Genomic DNA, 23,406 nt, shown 5'->3' on the forward strand with positions numbered 1-23,406 from the left:
CTGAAACAGTAGGATGCAGGGTGCAGGATACAGAAGGTGGCTGCCACTGGACAGATCAAGTTCAGTATCAGAGGGTATCAGGAGAGGGTAGGGTGGGAGCAGGGAGGGACAGGCAACCAAGTTCTAAGCCAGAGGTCTACAGGTTTATACAACTTGGAAAACAAAAGCCATCTCTCTGAGGGGGAAAAAAGTACTATATAAAAAATTTCAGTTATTTGTTGACTCAACTTTAATGAAAAGGCAACTCTGAAGTACATCACTGAAGACAAAAGAAGTTCTGGATTTTCAGGCCCTTAAATCTGATGCTGACCAGAGAAGGCAGAGGATACAGAATATTACAACTCAGGGAGTAAAACAAAGTGCTAATTGCTAAATTATCAAATTAGACAAAGCCTCAAGTAAGAAGATTGGCCAGGCTTTTTTTTTTTTCTTTTCCCAGCCCTGACAGATGAACAAGCTCTATCTTAAATGATTATTTCTCTGTTGTGTTTTCCTACAATTCAGTGTAAAGAAATTAAAATTTGTAATAGTAAGGCTGGGTACAGTGGCACATGCCTGTAATTCCAGCACTCTGGGAGTCTGAGGCAGGTGGATTGCTTGAGCTCATGGATTTGAGACCAGCTGGAGCAAGAGCAAGACCCCATCTCTAAAAAGAGCCGGACATTATGGCAGGTGCCTGTAGTCCCAGCTACCTGGGAGTCTGAGGCAAGAGAATCACTTAAGCCCAAGAGTTTGAGGTTGCTGTGAGCTATGCCTTAGCACTCTATCAAGGGTGACAAAGTGAGACTCTGTTTCAAAAAATAAATAAATAAAAGATTTGCAATAGTTTTATTACAAAACCTGTTTTTAAACTGTCTAAGGCATAAACTTCTGTAGTTTGAGTCTGAAGAATCAGGAAATGTAGCTTAGTGGTTTACTTAGTACCTTAGTAGTTTTGAAACATGATTAGTGTAAGAGGTACTAAAAATCATGAATTGCTCTTCTGAATTATATGCCATATATGCTATATATCTGAATCCTAATGAATTCTGAGATTTTTCTCCCAAAGCTGTTTGTTTGGAAAGCCTTAATATTCTTTAGTTTTGAGATGGCTGACATAATTCATTGATCCTTTCTGTAGAAGTTTGCTTTTAAAGCTTAAATAAGACACAAAGTTGCCTTTAGCAATTGTGCAAAGTAAACACAGCATAGAACTTGGCTTTACCATGTTGATATTTCATCCTCTCTAAACTCTTTTGGCCTTATTAGGACTCACACACTAGCTACACATCCAAGAGTTCTGGCTTGGAAACAGAAGGAAGACTAATTCCACCCATCCCAGGGAAAGTGCATGGATTGAAAGGGGGAAAAATTGGTTGGGGAGGCAAGATGGCTGACTGGAGCCAGCTTTCCACAGAGGCTCCAGTCCAGAAGGAGTGGTAAAAGACAGAAGTTTATCAAGTAAGTTGATGGTTTGGAGCTGAGCCAAGAGAGAAGAGTGAAGAGCAGACATCACCTCTGCTGAGGTGATCTGCAACCCCAAGGAAACAAACAATAGATACAAAATCCATCACCAAGCAGATGGGAGTCCCCTCCACCATGAGAACAGCTCACAGTGTACTTTCTACAAGCAAGCAAGCAAAGTTCAGATCTCTTCTTTTTCTATTCCACAGGAGAAAGCCACTAAAATGCAGATCTCCTTCCCTCCAGAGGACCCATTAGTGTGCCATGGCACTCTTCCACTAGGCATAAAACTGAACATATACTCTACCCACAGTTCTGAATTACCAGCACTCCCCTCCACTCCCACCCCGAGGTCTGGAAGCCTGGCCCTGCAGAGTCCAGACTTTTGGGCATTTTCTTTAGAGGTATGGACAAGGCATGGGCTGTTACAAGTCTGTGCTGAATCAGGACACGGGTGTAAAGCAGGGACTGTGGTGTGAAGGAGCCGTACGGGAGAGGGAGAAACGGTGCCCTGCAGCAAGCACAGCCATGGTAGCAACAGCATTGGCAACAGTAGGGTTTACACCCCGGTGATATTTTGGAGGAACACTTCCCATCTTTCTTAGTAACCAGAGGGAGTAGGGTCTCTACTCCAGTGGCAGCCACAGAAACACAGGCCCCACGAGCAAAGGGTCTGCCTGAGGTGGTACCTGCCTGGGCAGGGCACAGCAGGGATGGAGACTAGAATATTCGCACAGAGGTGCCATACTCCCAGGGTGGGGCTGAGTGAGAATTGCTGCTTTTGTGAGCCCAAGATGCACCCGGCCCCCACTGGAGCATAGCTGGGACAAAAGCAGGCATGGCAGTGGCATCAGCTCAGGGAGGGGCAGGAACTGAGAGCCCTTTGTGAGCTCTAACTGTGACTACCCAAACACAGAGTGCAGTGGAGACAGACATGCCAGCTCTGTGAGAATTGGCACAGTGGCAGCAGCACAGGGCAGGTCTAAGTGCAGTTTCTGTGAACTCAAACAGCTCCTGGTCTGCAATGGAATACAGCTGGGACAGAAATGCAAATTTCACAAGAATATAAGTGGCAGCAACATCAATCTGGGGCAGGGCTGGAACTGAGTGACACTTCCCAGCTTCCATTAAGCACCAGAATTAGTCAGGCTTCAGCTCCCCCTGCCAGCTGGTGGTAGAGTGCGGTGGTTTGGCCGAGGAGACATAGACCTCCCTGTGACTCAGGCAAGTACATACACCTGGTGCATCTGCTCATTGGAGGAAACTGGGCCACATCCCTGTGGGGTTACCAGTGACTGGGTGTGATGAGGTGCAAGGTAGGGAAGGAGGCATCAATCTCCCTGGACTGACTCATTTGCTGGGCAGGTCATTCTGACTCCACAGAGTACTGGAGCAAGCCACACTCAAGCTGCCAGCAGACCCCTGATATCTAGTTGCTAAAGACTTTTTGAACTCTCCCACTTGAGACTTGATGCTGACTGGGATAATTGATTTGAACTCTTGACCTGGGCCAATCACCCGAGGACCATACAAGGTGGTGCCCTGGTTGTGTTCTTGTGGGAAGGTTTGATTTTCTTTTTCCACTTGTTGCCATGGGACATGAGGTGTCTTAGTTGCTTGTATTTCTCCACAGCTGAGACTTCAACCCAGAGTTACTGATTTACTAGGATTGGACAGAGACCAGCTAAATACATGACAGAGCCACCTAGCCCCACCACACCCAGCAGGCTCCCAGTGTCTCAGGCTGTAGTACTGTATGGGTCCTTTTCAAAGCTATAAGGGGAAAGCTGCAGTCACCAGTCCCAGCTCTTGGGCAAAGGGCTGGTTAATCACTACTCCAGGAGCCCCCAATCCAATTTCACCTTACCTGCTCATCTAACCAAATGGTGTAAAATAATCATGGGGCAGAATCAGCAGAAATACTCTGGCAACATGAATAATCAGAGTAGATCAATTCCCCCAAGGAACAATAAGGCAGACACACCAGAAGATCCCAATCATAAACAAATGGCTGATCTGTCAGAAATCAAATTCAGAATTTGGATGGCAAATAAGATTAATAGAATAGAAATAAAGTTGGAATTAGAAATTCTAGGAATAATCCAAAAGTTGTCTCAAGAATTCAATGTATTCAAAGACAAAAATCACCAAAGATTTTGACACTTTGAGAAAAGAATTTGCAGCCCTCCAAGATATGAGAAATACAGAAGACGCCCTTAGTAACAGAAAGGAGCAGGCAAAAGAAAGGATTTCTGACATTGAAGACAAAGCTATTGAATGCTCCAAAATGCTCAAAGAGGAAGAGAAGTGGGGAGCAAAAATGGATCATTCTCTCAGAGAGCTGTGGGACATTTCCAAGAAAACAAACATTTAACCTTATAGGAATTCCTAAAGGTTAGGAGGTTGCTTCAAAAGGCCCAGATGCTCTACTCCAAGAGATAATTGAGGATAACTTTCCAAATATGGCAAGAGATTCTGAAATTCAGATAGCAGACAGTTTCAGAACCCCAGCATCACTCAATCCAAATAAAGCATCTCCCAGATACATTAAATTACCTTCACCAAAGTTAATATGAAGGAGAAAATTCTGAAAGCAGGAAGACTAAGAAAACCATAACCTACAAGGGGAAGAATATTAGAATGACTGCAGATCTCTCTGCTAAAACTTTTCAAGCTAGAAGAGGATGAGCATTAACCTTTAACCTCCTAAAACATAACAACTTTCAACCCAGGATCCTGTATCCAGCTACTCTGAGTTTCATTTATGATGGAGAAAGTAAATACTTTAATGACATTCACATGTTGAAGAAATTTGCCATAACTAAACCAGCTCTCCAGGATATTCTCAGACCCATCCTCCACAATGACAAGCACAATGATCTACCACCAAAGTAAACTCACTCAGAAACTTTTGATCAAACTCCAACTTTCACAGTGGTGAAAGGATTAAAAATGTCCACTGGACTTTTGAAAAACTCGATACCCAAAATACTACCAGGATTATCAATACTCTCCATTAATGTGAATGGCTTAAATTGTCCTCTAAAGAGGCACAGGTTGGCTGACTGGATACTCAGGCCAGATATCTGCTGCATACAATAATCTCATCTTACCTTAAAAGATAACTATAGACACAAGGTGGTCATCAATATTTCAGGCAAATGGAAATCAGAAAAAAGCAGGTGTTGCAATTTTATTTGCAGATACAAATATCTTTTTTATTTTAAACCGACAAAAGTAAGGAAAGATAAGGATGTCACTACATATTTGTTTTTGTTTGTTTGTTTGTTTGTTTTTGTTTTTTGTTTTTTTGGCCAGGGCTGGGTATGAACCCGCCACCTCCTCCACCTCCGGCATATGGGACCGGCACCCTACTCCTTGAGCCACAGGCGCCGCCCCATCACTACATATTTGTTAAGGATAACACTCAACATGATGAGATTTCAATTATTAACATTTATTCACCCAATCAGAATGCACCTCAATTTATAAGAGAGACTCCAACGACATAAGCAGCTTGCTTTCCTCCAGCACCATAATGGTTGGAGATTTTTAACACCCCTTTGGCAATATTGGATAGATCCTCCAATAAGAAACTAAGCAAAGAAATTTTAGACTTAAATTTAACCATTGAACAATTGGATATAATAGACATCTATAGAACATTTCATCCTAAGAAAACTGAATACACATTCTTCTCATCAGCCCATGGAAGATCCTCCAAAATTGATCACATCCTAGGTCACAGTCTAACCTCAGCAAATTTAAAAGAATAGAAATTATTCCCTGCATCTTTTCAGACCATCATGGAATAAAAGTTGAACTCAGTAACAAGAATCTGCATATTCATACAAAAACATGGAAATTAAATAACCTTATGCTGAATGATGGCTGTGTCATAGACGAGATTAAGAAGGAAATTGCCAAATTTTTGGAACAAAATGATAATGAAGACACAAATTACCAGAACCGCTGGGATACCACAAAGGCAGTCCTAAGAGAGAAATTTATAGCATTGCAAGCCTTCCTCAAGAGAATGGAAACAGAGGAAGTTTACTTAATGGGACATCTCAAGCAACTGGAAAAGGAAGAACATTCCAATACCAAACCCAGCAGAAGAAAAGAAATAACCAGAATTAAATGAAATTGAAAACAAAAGGATTATGCAACAGATCAATAAATCAAAAAGTTGGTTTTTTGAAAAGGTCAATAACATAGATAAACCTTTACCTAACCTAACCAGAAATTAAATAGTAAAATCTCTATCTAATTTCATCAATCAGAAATGACAAAGACAAAATAACAACAGACTCCTCAGAAATTAAAAAAAAATCCTCAATGAATATTACAAGAAAGTTTATTCTCAGAAATATGAAAATCTGAAGGAAATTGACCAATACTTAGAAGCATACCACCTGCCTAGACTTAGCTAGAATGAAGTGGAAATGTTGAACAGTCCTATATCAAGTTCTGAAATAGAACCAACTATGCATAATCTACCCAAAAAGAAAAGTCCAGGACCAGATGGCTTCACATCAGAATTCTACGAAACTTTTAAAGAGGAACTAGTGTCTATACTACTTAACCTTTCCCAAGATATAGAAAAAGAAGGAATACTACCTAACACATTCTATGAAGCAAACATCACCTTGATCCCCAAGCCAGGAAAAGATCCAACAAGAAAAGAAAGTTATAGAACAATATCTCTAATGAATATTGATGCAAAAATATTCAATAAGATCCTAACAAACAGAATCCAGCAACAAATCAAACAAATTACACACCAAGTGGGTTTCACCCCAGGGTCTCAAGTCTGGTTCAATACACATAAATCTATAAATATAATTCATCACACAAATAAAATAAGAAACAAAGACCACATGATTCTCTTAATTGATGCAGAAAAAGCTTTCGATAATATCCAGCATCCTTTCATGATTAGAACCCTTAAGAAAATAGGTATTGAAGGGACATTTCTTAAACTGATAGAGGCATCTACAGCAAACCCACAGCCAATATCATATTGAATGGAGTTAAATTGAAATCATTTCCACTCAGATCAGGAAGCAGGAAAGGTTGCCCATTGTCTCCACTGCTTTTTAACATTGTAATGGAAGTCTTAGCCACCACAATGAGGCAAAAAAAGGCGATCAAGGGTATCTATATAGGGTCAGAGGAGATCAAACTTTCACTCTTCACAGATGATATGATTGTATATCTGGAAAACTGCACAATTCAACTACAAAATTCTTAGACATGATCAAGGAATACATCTGTGTCTTAGCTTACAAAATCAATATATACCAACAATAGTCAAGCTGAAAAGCAGTCAAGGATGCTATTCCTTTTACAGTAGTGCCAAAGAAGATGAAATATTTGGGAGTTTGCCTAACAAAGGACGTGAAAGATCTCTATAAAGAGAACTATGAAACTCTAAGAAAAGAAATAGCTAAGATGTTAACAAATGGAAAAACATGCCATGCTCATGGCTGGGAAGAATCAACATTGTTAAAATATCTGTACTACTCAAAGCAATATACAATTTAAATGCAATCCCTAATAAAAGCAACACTGTCATACTTTAAAGATTTTGGAAAAATAATACTTCATTTTATATGGAATCAGAAAAAAACCTTGAATAGCCAAGACGTTACTCAGAAATAAAAACAAAGCAGGAGGAATCACGCTATCAGACCTCAGACTATACTATAAATTGATAGCGATCAAAACAGCATGGTACTGGCATAAAAACAGGTAGATGTATGAAACAGAATAGAGAACCAAGAGATGAACCCAGCTACTTACTGTCATTTGATCTTCAATAAGCCAATCAAAAACATTCAGTGGGGTAAAGATTCCCTATTTTACAAATGGTGCTGGGTGAACTGGCTGGAGACCTGTAGAAGACTGAAACTGGACCCACGCCTTTCACCATTAACAAAGATAGACTGTCACTGGATAAAAGATTTAAACTTAAGACATGAAACTATAAAAATACTAGAAAAAAGTTCAGGGAAAACACTTGAAGAAATCAGTGTGGGAGAATATTTTATGAGGAGGACCCCCCGGGCAACTGAAGCAACACCAAAAATGCATTACTGGGATGTGATCAAACTAAAAAGCTTCTGCACAGCCAAGAACACAGTAAGTAAAGCAAGCAGACAGCCCTCAGAATGGGAGAAGATATTTGCAGGTTATGTCTCTAACAAAGGTTTAATAACTGGAATCCACAGAGAACCCAAACATATTAGCAAGAAAAGAACAAGTGATCCCATCTCAGGGTGGGCAAGGGACTCGAAGAGAAACTTCTCTGAAGAAGACAGGTGCACAGCCTACAGACATATGAAAAAAATGCTCATCATCCTTAATCATCAGAGAAATGCAAATCAAAACTACTTTGAGATATCATCTAACTCCAGTATGATTAGCCCACATCACAAAATCCCCAAACCAGAGATGTTGGTGTGGATATGGAGAAAAGGGAACACTTCTACACTGCTGGTGGGAATGCAAACTAATACGTTCCTTTTGGAAAGATGTTTGGAGATCACTTTGGGATCTAAAAATAGACCTGCTATTTGATCCTTCCATTCCTCTACTACGTATATATCCAGAAGACCAAAAATCCCTTTATAATAAAGATATTTGCACCAGAATGTTTATTGCAGCCCAATTCATAATTGCTAAGTCATGGAAGAAGTCCAAGTGCCCATCGACCCATGAATGGTAATAAATTGTGGTATATGTACACCATGGAATATTATGCAGCCTTTAAAAAAGATGGAGACTTTACCTCTTTTATGTTTACATGGATGGGGCTGGAATATATTTTTCTTAGCAAACTATCTCAAGAATGGAAGAAAAGTATCCAATGTACTCAGCCCCACTATGAAACCAATTTATAAACACCCCCACTTCCATATGAATGCTATAACCCAAATACAGCCCAAGATGAAGGGGAAAAAAGTGGAGGAGAGGAGGGGAGAGGATGGGAGGGGGGAGGATGGATGGATGGAGAGTAATTGGTGGGACCACACCTATGGTGCATTTTACAAGGGTACATGTTAAATCTACTAAGTGTAGAATATAAATGTCTTAACACAATAACTAAGAAAATGTGGTGAAGACTATGTTAACCAGTTTCATGAAAGCATTACAAATTGTACATAAAGTCAGCACATTGTACCCTATAATTGCATTAATGTACACAGCTATGACTTAATTTTTAAAAAAGGGAAAAATTAAGACAAATTCAAAATGCTGAAACAGCAATTGTTCCCAGATTCTGTTAAGGCCTCATCTTAAGTGTCACGCATGTAAGGATGAATGAGAAGAGGCGAAGGTTGCAGAGGCTGAGCAGACATAGCTGGGGTGAGGCAGCCCTGGGCAGCTTTTACCATTCCTGGGCCCCACCCAAGATGTCCTGATTTAATTGGTCTGGGTGAGGGTTGGGAAATGACACCTTCATAGACTCTTCAAATGATTCTAATTTCTATAAGAACCACCATATTAACATCTCATCATTTGCCGGTTCCAGAAAAGAAAAAATCTTTACTTTTGTGTCTGATAAGGAAGAAGTTAAAATTTAGGCACCTATTTGAAAAGTCAAAACTTGAAGTGAGTAGGGGGCACCCAGATTTGAACTGGGGACCTCTTGATCTGCAGTCAAATGCTCTACCCCTGAGCTATACCCCCTTCTCTAGGTATAATGCTTAATTAATGTCTTTTACTTGTGCAGCCACACCCAGACTACCCATAACCTATGAGTTGCTACTTTGGCATGGGAGCTTTTGGGAGCTGCCAGGCCAGCTTTGGTGAAAACGTCAACCTTGTGCATCACAAGAGACAGGCTACCCTCCTCCAAAGCCCTGCAGCCTGTGTCTTCCCTGCCTTCAGTCCCTGGGTGCAGGCAGCAGTCTGGAGAAGCGTTACCATTGGTATTAGAGTAGGCTTCAGAGTTAACTGCCCATGCCCTGTCCTGGAAGGCACCTATGAACAAACTCCGCCTGATGGAGGTATCTGCCCTAACATGCGATGACAGAGTTGGGGCCTGTCCTTCTGGCCCAATAATCAGTCCAGGGAACTATCTACAAAATTATGATCTAGGAACAAAGGTGACCCTTCCAGCTTCCATATCTTCAGTTAATATAGATGGAGAATGATGGAAAAGGAGGCACGCTATGAAATAGTCACAGGTGCATGGCTAAGTAGATTTAGGAATTTCCCGAAACATTAAGGGACCAATAACTAACACAGTTCAATGTCCAGAAAATACTACTCAGTAATGGCCCCATGTGACCCAGGGGCTTTCAGATGGCTGGCAAAGCCCTTTCCCAACTAGAGAAAACACTTGGATTGATGCCAGACCTAGCACCTTTCCACCTAATCAGCCACACTAAGGACCCTCTTCCGCCCTTGTCACAGGGATGGTGAACTCTCTCTTCTGAAAACTGCCTTTCCTTCCTATTGGAGTTTCTTCCTTTACTCAAAGGCCTTTCCCTTGGAACCCTGAAAACCTTCTCAGAAGGCAGCCAGCATCCACCCCTCTCCTCTCTAGCCCAGGAGGCTACAGAAACACTGACTCGTGCAGTGATTTCTATAATGACATTAAAGTCCTCTGGGTTTCTCTTTTCAGCAGTAGGGTGGGTGCCAAATAAAATGGACAGGATTAACAGGCCTGCAAAAGCACAGAAGACCTCCCAGTGGCAGGGACTAGATACCAGCCTGAGCCCCAGCAGGAGGGCTGAGGCGGTGGAAGCCCTGGGGTGTTTGGGTTATGGTGGCCCGTTGTCAGTAGCACAAGGACAAGCAGGCACTTCCAGGCACAAAATCATGGGCTCCAGGCATGATGAGGAGTCAGCAAGAAGAGTGGTTTGCATAAAGACAGGATATATGAAGGGTAAGCTAAGAGTTACTAGAAGTCTGGAAAAAGAAAACCAATCCTGAGAATCTGTAGCCACGGGCTGACTAACAGTGGTTTGGGCCCTGAATTTGTATTCGTTATTCAACATGAAAAACTCCAATTATTTTAAGTTGCAATCAGTAGCACCATTGATTCCTGGCCAAATAAAATTCTTTTTGAAAATGCATCAGGAAACAAACTTCAAGGAATTCCCATCGATAGAGTTTTGACAAATTATTAGCCTGGGAGAAGCAGTGTAGCCTGGACAACAACAGTCTATACCCTGAAGCCAAACTGCCTGGGGCCAAGCCCTGCCCCAGCTAGGAGACCTTGGGCAGATTACCTACCCTCACTATGCCCAACTGCAAACTCTGCGAAACAGGGCTAATAATAGTATATATTTGACAAATTGCTTGAGTGAATTATTTGATGTAAAGTGCTCAAAACAGGACTGGCATGTATTAACAGTAAGATATACATACTATTTGCTGAACAAGTAAAAAATTCACAAGGGAATCAGCTGGCATTCCTGAGTGTCAACAGAAACAATAAGCATTGGAACCCAACATGCCAAGACTCCACATATGAAAGCATCAGAATGAATCGAAGAATATCTTACATAAAAGAGGAAAATCAAAGCTGAACCAAGAAGGAATGACTATCAAAATGACCAACTGTATTTTTTAAATGAATAAAATAAGGCATTGAAGAGATGTAATTGACATGTTTTCCTTTTTATATACTTTGAACTGAAGTATAACTTACATACACTAAAGTATAGAATGAACCATTATATATGTGCATACACCCACCACCCAAATTAAAATACAGAAAAATTTTAGTACTTCAGAGGGTCCCTGAGATCCCTTCCATATTATTCTGGCTCCCCAAGAGATAAACAAATTTGGCTCAGAATAAACCTTTTAACCTTATAAACATCTTTTTTTTTTATTAAATCATAGCTGTGTACATTAATGTGATCATAAGTTATTTTACAGAATTTGACTTCTTTTCTGTTGACATAAATAAGGGGGCACCTGGATTTGAACCAGGGACCTCTTGATCTGCAGTCAAATGCTCTACCCCTGAGCTATACCCCCATGGGAATAATGTTGCCTAGTTAGTATCTTTCACCTGTGTGGTAACGCTTAGCTTTGCATAATTAAGAGCTTAATTTTTCAGAAGTTGCCAGACCTGACTCACAGCAAGACACCTTCCCTCAGCCCAGCAGCTTTCCAGGCCTGCCCTGGGTGAAGCCTTCAGCAGGAAGAAAGGAGAGAACTGTTTGGGGAACTCTGGCCCACCTCCCATTGCCCTTCTTGTTAGTCCAAGAGCTGGCCAGTGGTTTCCAGAAGCATTCACAGACTCCTCACTGGGCCCCCAGGCCCTTGCCAATCCTCCTTCAGCAAAGACAGAGTGGAACATAATTCAAATACTGTCACATTTAAGTAGTTAAGCCAGGCTTTTGGCCTATGTGCTGGAGCAGGTGTGTGAGTGAGCACGGCCATGGGAGAAGCTGGGTCCCCACAGGAAACATCCACACCATGTGGAGAACCCGGATGGTGTGATGCATCTCCCTAGGTCTGGCCATTAATGCCCAGGGCACCAAACTGCTGCAGTGGGGAGTGGGGGCGGGGGTGATAATAGGGTTACCCTACACTGCCTGTTCCTGGGAAGTCTGCTCTGTCTACAGCTGTTTGCTGCCCTGTATGAACCCAGAGTCTTGCACCACAGCCCCTGTCTTCTAGCTGACTAGAAGTCAGCTAAGTTTGAGAAAGTAAGTTTGAGAAATTACATACATGCAGGAGATGGGGGCTGGGTTGGGGGAGTGGGGCAGGAAATGATAAGATCTGCGCAGACTAAGCAGGAGAGATGGAAAGAGTCTATCCAGCCAGATTGTAGCTGCAAAGGCTGACCTGTCCCAGAGAGAATCGTAGCTGGGATGGATGAAAAGAAACTGGAATATGACCAACTGCTTCTGAAAAGAAAAGCATGACAAGGGGCACCTAGATTTGAACGTGAGACCTCCTGATCTGCAGTCAAATGCTGTACCCCTGGGCTACACGCCCTGCTTACTGCAGGTGTTGAATAAGCACCTTTCACCTTCATAGACACACCAGGCATTCCTACTGCACGTTGCAAGTTTCTACTTCTTTTTAGATCATTGGTAAGACCAGCATCTGATTCTTCCACAGACTCACTACAGGAAGGTCCTTCCCAGCTCCGTGGGCCCTCAAACCCCACATCCCTGTTCACAGGCCTACATATGTGTCTCCCTTTTTTCTTCAGTCTGTGGTGACAGCAACAGCTGGGAGAAGCAATGCCATTTACTACTGAGCAGCCTCTCGCATGCGCATGCCCAGTTTCCTCCTTATTCACCACAAAGCAGCAATCTGAAGAAATCTTGCCCAACCTCTTTTCAGACCCGTGCAGCTCCTACACCTGCAGACATTTCTCCGTCTGTGCATCTGTACGTTAAACCCTCTGCATCAAACGGTTGGGGAAGCCGGTGACCTTCCCAGGCCCTGACTTGGATCATGGAGAAGTCCCGGGAAGTGGCCCGAGACAGCCTGGCGCGAGGACTAACGGAGCTCTGGCACTGCAGTCAGCAGCTCTATGCCGAGCTACACTCCGTGTGTATTGTGCACCCAGATTTTTACACTGTATCTGTCTTTATTTTTATCAAGGTATCTGTGCCATTGCTTTTAAAAGTCATACATTGTTTCTAAAGCTTGTGATATTAAACAAAACAAAACAAAACCCTTAATCCTTTCTGCTTCTCTCCTGCCCTCCAGAGGCAGCCACTCTTGGCTGTTTCTTCTTCTTTTTTTTTCTTTTTGAGACAGAGTCTCACCATGCTGCCCTCGGTAGAGTGCTTGGCATCACAGCTCACAGCAACCTCAAACTCTTGGGTTTAAGCGATTCTCTTGCCTCAGCCTCCCAAGTAGCTGGGACTACAGGTGCCCGCCACAACGCCTGGCTATTTTGACGTTGTTGTTGTCGTTGTTTAGCAGGCCTGGGCCAGGTTCAAACCCTCCAGCCCTGGTGCATGTGGTCAGCACTCTAACCACTGAGCTATGGGTGCCTAGCGCTGGCTCTTTCTTCACGTCTCTTTGCCTCTACGGTTTAAAAGAATATAAATATGTCATAATACTCTATGTCTAATGAGGTTCTTAGCATTAACTGACTGATTTCTGTAGATGAGGTTTGTAACTTGTGTCCTTTTCTCTTTTTTCCAATATACTGGACATCTCAACTTGTGAGGTAAAATTCTGTAGAAAATACTGCATGTTTACTTTGTTTTTCTTTATCTCCCATATTTTTATCATTATGATCAGTTAGCACTGTGCACGGCTCATCTGCACAGCGCTAAGTAGAACTAAGAGCTCTGGTAGAACTTTTTTTTCCTGAAGTTAGTGATAGCCTCATGTTTTCAACCACTCAGTTTTCTTCGAATATCTAAGACTTTTCATAACTTTTAATTGCCCCATAAAGTGCCTGTCAAAACACGCTGGAAAGAGCCATCGGATAACTTCTTCCCACTCCTTCTCTCCAATATCTGTCTCCCTCTCTGCCCTCTCTGTTCTGGCTGCCCTGGAAAGCTGCACAGAAGCCCCGGGACTCCTGTCATCTGCACCAGGACACTCTCTTTTTTCCACCTCTCTCTCCCATACGAGTACCTCTTTTCTGGATTACGAGTCTTGAATGTTTCTTCATTTACTCCTTCATTTGGCAGAGTACCTCCCCAGTTGCTTCCTGTGAATGGTGTGTGGAAGTAAATATTTTTGAAACCTGGTATGCCTGAAAATGCCCACACATTTGACTAGTAGTCTGGATGGACAGAGATTTCCAGCTACAAGTCATGGTCCTTCCTATTGTAAAAGGTTCTTCTGTTTTCTTCTAATGCCTAGTATTGCTGTTAAAAAGTCAAATGCTCTTATGATTCCCTTTTCTTTGTATATAGCCTCATTCTTTCACTCTTTAAAGTTTTACAATCTTTTGTTTCATCTGTAATTATCCTATGCTGTACCTGTTAAGTGTCATTTTTTATTTGTCATGCTGGGTCCTTGGCCGTGGATACCATATCCTTTCCTTGTGATTTTTTCGTATCATGTCCTCTCTAGCATTTTCTCCTTCTGAAACATGTATTAATTAGGTTTCAGACATCCTTCCTTCAGTTTATACTTTCATTACTTTGTCTTCTTTCATTATCTTTTCCTTTGCCTTTTTGTTTTGTTTTACTTTCTGGGAAACTGCCTCAATTTTATCTTTCAAACTGTCTATTAAATGTTTTATTTCTTCTATCCTTTTTTCTTAATTTCTAAGAGTTACTTCTTGTTCTAATAACTGTTTTTTACCTAGCATTCTCTTCTTGTTTCACAGATGAAATATTTTCTCATATTTCTCTTAGGATATTAATCAGTTTCTTTGAAGTTTTCCTACCTTCTCAGCCAGTAAACAGGTGGACCAGTAAACTGTGGTTCTGCCCACGCAGAGAAGATGACTAATCAGAGTCTCTCAAAAAATTTAACATCATAGACACAAAGGGAAGAGGATCCCACAGCAGAAGACAAAGCTGAAAAGATGTACAAAGAACAACCCAAAAGACAAGAATATGTCAAAGTGGATAGTGAACAGAAACCACAGGTGAGGTAGTACAGGTGTTTTCAGAGGGGCCATTGAGCAGAGAGCATCCATGGGTTCCCATTGGAGAAGGGGTGGCCTATGCCTGAGTCCTAAAGCTTTGTCAGTGATGGCAGGAACCAGGGCCCAAGCTCCATAGATCCCAAGTCTCCTGCTTTTTTTCTTACCACACACCCCTGTCTGTGATGGATCCTGAGATGCTTCACCCAATATAATCAGCAGTGAGCCACAGGCACCGCCCTGAAAAATTTTAACTGAAAATTTTGGCATGAGAAATGTTTGACTCTTACATCATGACAATGCCCCAGCTCATACAACAGTGTGAGGGAGTTTTTAGCCAGTAAACAAATAACTGTATTGGACACTCCCTGCTGTCCTGATCTGGCCCCCAATGACTTTTATCTTCTACCCGAAGATAAACTAAATATTGAAAGGAAGACCTTTGATGACATTCAGATATCAAGGGTAATATGACAACAGCTTTGATGGCTATTACAGAGAAAGAGTTCCAAAATTGCTTTGAAGAGTGTACTAAGCATTGGCATCGGTGCACAGCTTCTCAAGTTCAGTACTTTGAAGGTAACCATGGTGACATTCAGCAATAAGGTATGTCACACTTTTTCTAGGACGAGTTTGTGAACTTAATTTTCAGACTTCGTATGGTGTTTGCTTTTACTTTTGTTTATGTGGTAAATCACATTTATTGATTTATATATGTTGAAACCATCCTTGCATTCCTGGGACAAAACCTACTTGGTCATGGTGTATTTTTTTTTTTTATGGATTTAATTTGATTTGCTCTTTTTTATTGAGGGTTTTTGCCTTTATCTTCATATGAGATATTGGTTTGTAATTTTCTGTTTTGTTGTGTCCTTTCCTAGCTTTAGAATCAAGGTGATACTGGCTTTACTGAATGAGACAGGGAGGAGTTCTTCCTTATTAATGTTATGGAATAATTTCTGTAGTCTGCGTACTACCTCTTCTTTGTAGGTCTGGTAAAATTCAGCTGGGAATCCATCTGGCCCAGGGTTTTTTTTATTGGCATATATTTAATTACCACTTCTATCTCATCGCTCATTACTTGTCTTTTCAGGAGTTCTATTTCTTCCTGATTGAGCCTTGGGAGGTTGTGTGTTTCCAGGAATTTTTTTTTTCTTTTTACAGTCTTTGGCTGGGACCAGGTTTGAACCCACCACCTCCGGTGTATAGGGCCAGCGCCCTACTCCTTGAGTCACAGGTGCTGCCCTGTTTCCAGGAATTTTTTCATTCCCTGTTATGTTTTCAAGTTTATGTACATAGCGATTTTCATAGTATTCACAGATGACAGTTGATTCCGGTAGGTCAACTCAAGTACAAGTGCAGCAAGATACAATAGTCTCTTAACTCCAGGTGACTGGCATTAATTTAAATAATTTTCCACTTCATGCCACAGACGAGAGTATTCCATTTTCCCTAGAGATGAGGTACAAGTGCCTTCAAACTCATCCAGTTGCTGATTCCTACCTTTGAGAGTCTAGATCCTAAAATCACTTTGGTAAACAAATATTACATCATTTAGGCTCAATTTCAGGAAACAAGAACCACTGCAGGAATTTTAAGAGAGTATCATTTACTGTAAGAAATTGTGGGGCTGGCAAACTCTTTGGAAGGACTGAAGGAAAGAAAGAAGCCAGAGAGAGTATTATCAGGTTTCACGGTCACCCAACTGCAACCACAATTGGGGAGCAGGATACTGTTCTAGCCTTTGCAGCCACCTTAGATCCATGAAACAGGTGGCTAATCAGTAGCCCAGCTGAGTCCAGCTGCTACAAAAACAAATCTGCCAAGGCTCTAGCTGTACTGATGGAAGCATGACCCCACAGTTCAAATCATGCATAAGTGCCTCTTATTAGCAGAACCTAAATCAGGGGTCCTCAAACTGAGGCCTGTGGGCCACATGAGGCAGTGTGATTGTATTTGTTCCTGTTTTGTTTTTTTACTTCAAAATAAGATACGTGCGGTGTGCATAGAAATTTTTTCATAGTTTTTTTTTTTTTTAAACTATAGTCCGGACCTCCAACGGTCTGAGGGACAGTGAATTGGCCCCCTATTTAAAAAGTTTGAGGACGCCTGATTGTATCCTGAACTCAAGAGGCCAGGAAATTTTGAAAACATACTTTCAGCACATGCAGTCCTTAAGTGCCAACAGTCTCTGGCACAGATGTGCCCTCCAAGCCTGCTCAGGTCAGCCCTGTACGTGCCTTCCTACTTGATGGAGTGCTGCCAGGCATGCTAAGTTTATGCTAGGTGGACTGGAAAAGCCTTAGGTTAGAATAGACAGCACAGGTTCCAGGCAAAGCAGCAGTCCCAGAGCTGTTTGTTGCTGAAAGGATAATAGGCACTTGCTACAGAGGAAATTCTCCTGTGTTCATCTACTCAAGCTTGTGGAGACATCATCTAGCATCTTCATCTGGCGGAACCCCTTGAACCACTTGAGACCAGCTATGTCAGGAAGCTTGGGACAGAGCTGCCTGTGCTGCCTCCACCTCCAGCTGGCGGTGCTTCTCTCACTCTAGTACCTGCATGAAGTCTTCTGGGTGGGATCAGCACACCAAGACTAGTAAATGAAGCCTCCCAAGCCCTCTCTGATGGTGGTGGTGGTTAAACAGGGCAAGTTGTAGGACGCAGTCTTTTCTGGGATATTCTGATGTTCCCCAAAATACTGGACCCCCCAGAAGTTTCACAGATGTAGAGGACACCAATAATTTCCACATTTATGGATAGTTCCCTTCCCCTAAATGCATTTAGAATTGGCCACCTGCAAATTCAGGTGTAAGTAATTAAACTACCAGTGAAGCAAACAGGTTTATCCCAGCTGCTCTAGCTGTGATAGTTTAAATACAATGGTAATTGGGTACACTTATAATAATAAATTCAGACAAAATTATACCCTTCCTACTTTTCTAAAATACTCCAGGAATTCATAACCACAAATGTTCTTGAGATTTTTGTTGATATAATTTAGATATTTTGAAATGATTTTGGTGTGTGAGTCTTTACCTCTCAGCAATTTGTGCCTAGAGTCAGCTCAAATCTTACTCAAGCTGTAGGTCAACAGAAAATGAAGGGTGGAGAAACCCATCTCCTCTTGCAGTAAAAATACCTTCGATTTGGGCTTATCAGCTTCCAGATAGGACAAAGGGACTAATTTGGGAGATTTGATAGATTTAGTAATTGGTATAATTTACATTTCTCAAATGCTCCCATAAAGCCATGCTGCAATTCCTAAAGTTTCACTCTTTCTTAATTGCTAGCCTATTTTCAGCTCTGAGGCTGGGGAAGGCTGTATATTCCATGGACATTAAAATTTGGCAACTTATAGGATCACCCTTTGCTTTCATTTTCAGCTGTTTCACTTAATCAGTGATAGGAGAGAAGATTCTCACAATACAGTCAGAAGAAAAGCCTGTGTTTCTGCCCATATGGTGTGGCATTTGAGCTTTCTCTTTGGCTTTCTTTAAAGTGATAGGATCAGCCATCTGCCCTGAAACCACTTAAAATCTCAGCGTTTCAAATATACTCAACTTTTTCCACTGTTTGATATGAGCTTCCAGATTTCGATCCCCTTGACTACCTACATTTTCATTATCTTCAAGTCTAATAAGGGCAGATCTTTTGCCTGTTACCCATTCATGGGAACAGCCGGGCTCCTTGAGTAAAGAAGAAGCCATCGTAGGTTAATGAAAACCCAGAAAGCAGTTGTGGCAGGATGGCAAGGAGCTGATGGCCTTGTAGGGAAGCCTGAAGAGTCATGCTCAAAAAATGGGTAGGACCCAAGAGAAGCCAAGGCGGTCAGGACCTCAGTCTCTCCTGGTTAGGGAGCTGCCACAGTGAATCCTGGTTGTAGTCACTGGCCCCACTGCCATTGCCAGAGCTCTGCCACCTCCAGAACGAATTCCAGATTCACTCCACCTCTTTGTGTGATTTACTCAACATTCCTAGTCTTGTTTAGGGGCATATACTACGTATTAGATGCCCCAGCTTTAGGCATTACCAACTGTACTGGTTAATTTTATGTGTTGCCTTGTCTAAGCTATGGTGCCGAGATGTTTAGCCAAACATCAAATAGATGTTGCTGTGAAGGCATTTTTTTAAAGATGTGATTAACACTTAAATCAGTAGACTTTGAGTAAAGCAAATTACCCTCCAAAATGTGAGCAGGCCTTATCTAATCAGCTGAAGGCATTAAGAGAAAAAGATAGATGTCTCTTGAGGAAGGCACCCTGCATCCAGACTCTTCAGATTCAAGCTGCGACATCAACTCTTCCCTACTTCTACAGACTGTCTGCCTGCCCTGCAGAAATTGGACTTGTCATCCCCCACAATTATGTGGAGCAATTCCTTAAAATCTCCCTCTCTGCACATGCACACCCCACCCCACTGGTTCTGTTTTCTCTGGAGAACCCCAATTGACACACCAATATCCAAGAGATGACTATAATTGGCTTCTTCTTTTTTTTTTTAAACCAGAATCAGACAGGCACTTGTCTTCCATCAACACTTAGATGACTGTGAATTTCCAAAATGAAATTAAGAGGGTTGAGATGCTGGGCACAGGAAGAAGAAATATTCACCCCAGAACTTGTAAGCACTGACTTAGCCTTGAGAGAATTGGGTTTCTCTGTGGAGACTTCCTGGGGAGGCCCTAGCCTGTCTCCTCAGTCTCCCCACCTGAAAGAATGAATTACTGTGGTGAAGAAGAGCTAGAAGTAGAACATTGTGTTTAGGGAGTGAAAAGAAAACAGGTAAGGGGCACCTGGATTTGAACCAGGGACCTCTTGATCTGCAGTCAAATGCTCTACCACTGAGCTATACCCCCACCTATTTATTTGCCTTTAATAAGTACTCTAAACCCATATGACCATGCCCTGGCTGCCACCAGCTTGAGATGTGTACTTGCTAATGCTCTGTCATTATACACCCCCTTCCCAGTTTGCCTACTACCATTCCCCACCTCTCCACACCTGCCTGCCTCTACTTATGACCAGCATCATTCCTTCCCTAGTTCCTAGCTGAAGGCAATGCCATTAAGATCATTGAGGTTTGTAGCCAGAACAACCTTCAGATTCACATAGAAGAGCAGGACTTAAAGAATTGGCCGCCCAACAGACCTTTGGGAGTAGTGTGAGGTGGGCAGAGCTAGGTAAAAAAGTTCATGGGCCCCACCTAAGAACTCCTAAACCACTCTCTGGGGAGGGGAGGTAAGGAAGACATGTGCTTCTGACAAGCTCCCTGTATCATATTCTAACTCACAATTTGGAGCTATTAGTTTAAACCAACCCTTTCCATGAGGGAAATACTGTCATTAAAATCATTTCCAAACAAAACATACCTGATTAATAACCAAGTCATAATTAAAATCCACAATTATGTTAAGGGTCCTCTTTGCACCAAATGTTCTAAGGCAGGAGGAAATATCTTCTCTCTCCTCTTCTTCCCCTCTTATTTTCCCCTTGCTGAATCTCACGTGTAGCAGATGGAAGTGACATCCATCTGTGGAAAGGTGGTGAAGTTGGAACCAGAGAGATCTAAGGTCACTGAACATGACACATAACAGAATAGTTGCAAGCAAATAGGCAGTATAAAGGGGCCAAAAAGTGACACAGAATCTTGAACCAGGGACTCCTGGATATGCAGCCAAATGCTCTGCCCTGATCTATGCCCTCTTATCTGTTCAGACTTTCCTGATTAACACCATTTCACCAGTGCTGCTACACCCAGGAATCCAATATGCACTGTAATTTCTCACTATTTCTAGTGAACTAGTAGGAACTGACTGACCTCAATCAGACAGTCCTCTCTCTGTCCTTCCCAATAGACTTATCACAGGATTTCCAGTGATAAGTGACAGGGTTCCCTGCCAAGAACCCTGCAGACCCCTCCTCCTTGGTATCTGTGTGTGGCAAAAATGTAGAAAATTGTTTAAAGCTGGAACCTTCCTCTCTTTCTCCTTCCCACTTAAGTTTTATCTTCTTAACCCACTCCTTATACCTTCTCTTCAACTTCCTCACACTCTGCATAGTGCTGTATTTTGGACTTTGTCCTGCATTTTTTTTTACTCTCTTTTCTTCTCTCTTCTAATTTTACAGTTTTTGGCTTTAAAATGGAGATGGCTTACCAGAGAGGTCACGGCTCTATGCTGGCCCCAAACAATCAGCTTAGCACAGCTGGAAAAGCTAGAACCAGATACAAAGACTGGCTCTTTGAGCCCCAAAACTCAGGCATCCAGTATCCCCTGAACTGGGATAAAGGATGTCTTCCTCTGTGGACCTTTCATCTGGAATCTACCACTATAAGGCCAAGATCCCACAGGATACAGAGAAAGGAAGATCAACCAACAGATGAAGGCAAAGAAATGAGGGAATGATGACAGGAAGCCTGAAACCCAAAATTCATTATTTGCAAAGGATGGTTGGATCAATGATGGACTGTGTACTTCCTGGGGCAATAATTTATTTAATTATTTTGATCAGCTAAAAATTATACTTCTAATGTAAATAGTAAAATGTGTTTGAATTTCTCTAATATGCCTCCTAGGATGTAAGAATACAACATGTAAAATGTTAAAGGATTGACAAGTTAGGAAACACAAATAAGCACCAAGAAAAAAATAATAATTCTATCAGCTAAAAAAATGTTGGTTTTTTTTTTTTTTGAGACAAGAGTTTCACTTAATCATCCTTGGTAGAGTGCTGTGACATCACAGCTCACAGCAATCTCCAACTCTTGGGCTGAAGCAATTCTCTTGCCTCAGCCTCCCAAGTAGCTGGGACTACAGGTGCCTGCCACAACACCCGGCTATTTTTCGGTTGCAGTTACCATTGTTCTTTAGCAGGCCCAGGCCGGGCTTGAACCCGCCAGCCTCAGTGTATGTGGCTGGCACCCTACTCACTGAGCTATGGGCACTGAGCCTGGAGCCTTATTTTATCTGGGATATTTTTCAGTCCTTGAGGCAGGCTAACTATTCTGGGATAGATCCAAGTATAGGTCTGCTGCTGAGGGACTGAGAAACCAACAGAGTTTTTATTGGTCTCTCAGGATTAAAGTGACAAGATTTGAAATTCAGGGGACATTAAACCTATGATTGTTTTCTATTTCTAGACATTTTCAGAACTCTAAAACTATGTTAAAACCTCTGAGAGGAAAAACAGGATAGAATATACAACAGTCTCATGGTACTGAGACAAGAAGAAAATCCATAGGTAGGGGATGGGGGGAAGAATACACCAGGAAAAAGTAAACCTCTTGGAACAAGGTAGTGAATTGACACAGATTATCTGAAACCACTGTTTCCCTGAGACATGTGCCAATTCTGGTCCCAGCTAGAGGTTGAGCTTTCATTGTTGGCACCAGCACAGAAATGTTAGGAAACAGAAAAACCAAAGTAGCTTTTGGCAGTTATGAAGTGCTAGAGTATGACAATGTAGAGTTTGTAGTCCATAAATACACTGTTTGCTTTCTCCCCTCAAGAAATTTGCTGAGTTATGAAGCTCTCTGAAGCAAGAGGCTAGAAATCTGAGCCCAAATTCTTTAAAACTCTCTAAAAAAGAAGAATGGATTTTCCTATATTTCAAAGTGAGAAGACAATGACCTGTCTGGTTTGCAGATGAAAACCTGGGAGGGCCAAACTCAAAAAGTGGAACAAGCCATAGTCAAAAGAAGTATTGCCAAAATTGCATTTTCATTTTCCTTGATAGGAAAGATTCTGCTCATTCCCTTATTGGTCTAGATAATCAGCCTTCAACTCTACCTTTCTTTCAGAAAAAAGTGAATGTTGTCTAGTGGACTATAACTTTATCAAGAGCCTTTATTCTTTCAATAGACAATGTTTGGCATTCAATAAGAATACTTGGTATACCATGAGTCAGAACAATATGAACAAAAACCAAGAGAAAAAATAGATAATAGAAGCAAGTGATCTATATGTCAAATTACAGAATTTAAAATAAGTTTGATGATATATTCAAGAAGATAGAGGAAAATGGATAAAATGGGAGAGAAATGGGGAGTATTTTGCTAGTTTTATAATTTTACATGAAAAATTCAAAAGGAAAGTCTAAAATCTAAATATTTAACCATTAAAAACTTGATGCATAGTCTTAAGGGAGGGGGGAGGTTAGGGTGGAGGAAGGTTAATGGGTTGGGCCACACCTACGGTGCATCTTAGAATGGGTACAGGCAAAACTTACTAAATGCAGAATACAAATGTCTACATACAATAACTAAGAAAATACCATGAAGGCTATGTTGAACAGTTTGATGAGAATATTTCAGATTGTATATGAAACCAGCACATCGTACCCCTTGATTGCACTAATGTACACAGCTATGATTTAACAATAAAAAAAACTTAAAAAAAACCAAATAATTAAAAACAT

At 41.6% G+C, this 23,406-nt stretch overlaps 3 non-coding genes across 3 annotated transcripts; all 3 read right to left on the reverse strand.

Annotated features, from left to right (window-relative positions):
- Window positions 1–9,066: 9,066 nt before the first annotated feature.
- TRNAC-GCA (transfer RNA cysteine (anticodon GCA)) lies at window positions 9,067–9,138 on the reverse strand. The gene has a single exon. It is a non-coding gene; the product is annotated as a tRNA-Cys (tRNA).
- A 2,235-nt stretch (window positions 9,139–11,373) lies between these two features.
- On the reverse strand, window positions 11,374–11,445 carry TRNAC-GCA (transfer RNA cysteine (anticodon GCA)). The gene has a single exon. It is a non-coding gene; the product is annotated as a tRNA-Cys (tRNA).
- An 8,330-nt stretch (window positions 11,446–19,775) lies between these two features.
- Window positions 19,776–19,847, reverse strand: TRNAC-GCA (transfer RNA cysteine (anticodon GCA)). The gene has a single exon. It is a non-coding gene; the product is annotated as a tRNA-Cys (tRNA).
- Window positions 19,848–23,406: the final 3,559 nt, after the last annotated feature.

The sequence above is a fragment of the Nycticebus coucang genome, chromosome 11 (genome assembly GCF_027406575.1).
Source record: "Nycticebus coucang isolate mNycCou1 chromosome 11, mNycCou1.pri, whole genome shotgun sequence".
NCBI lineage: Eukaryota > Metazoa > Chordata > Mammalia > Primates > Lorisidae > Nycticebus > Nycticebus coucang.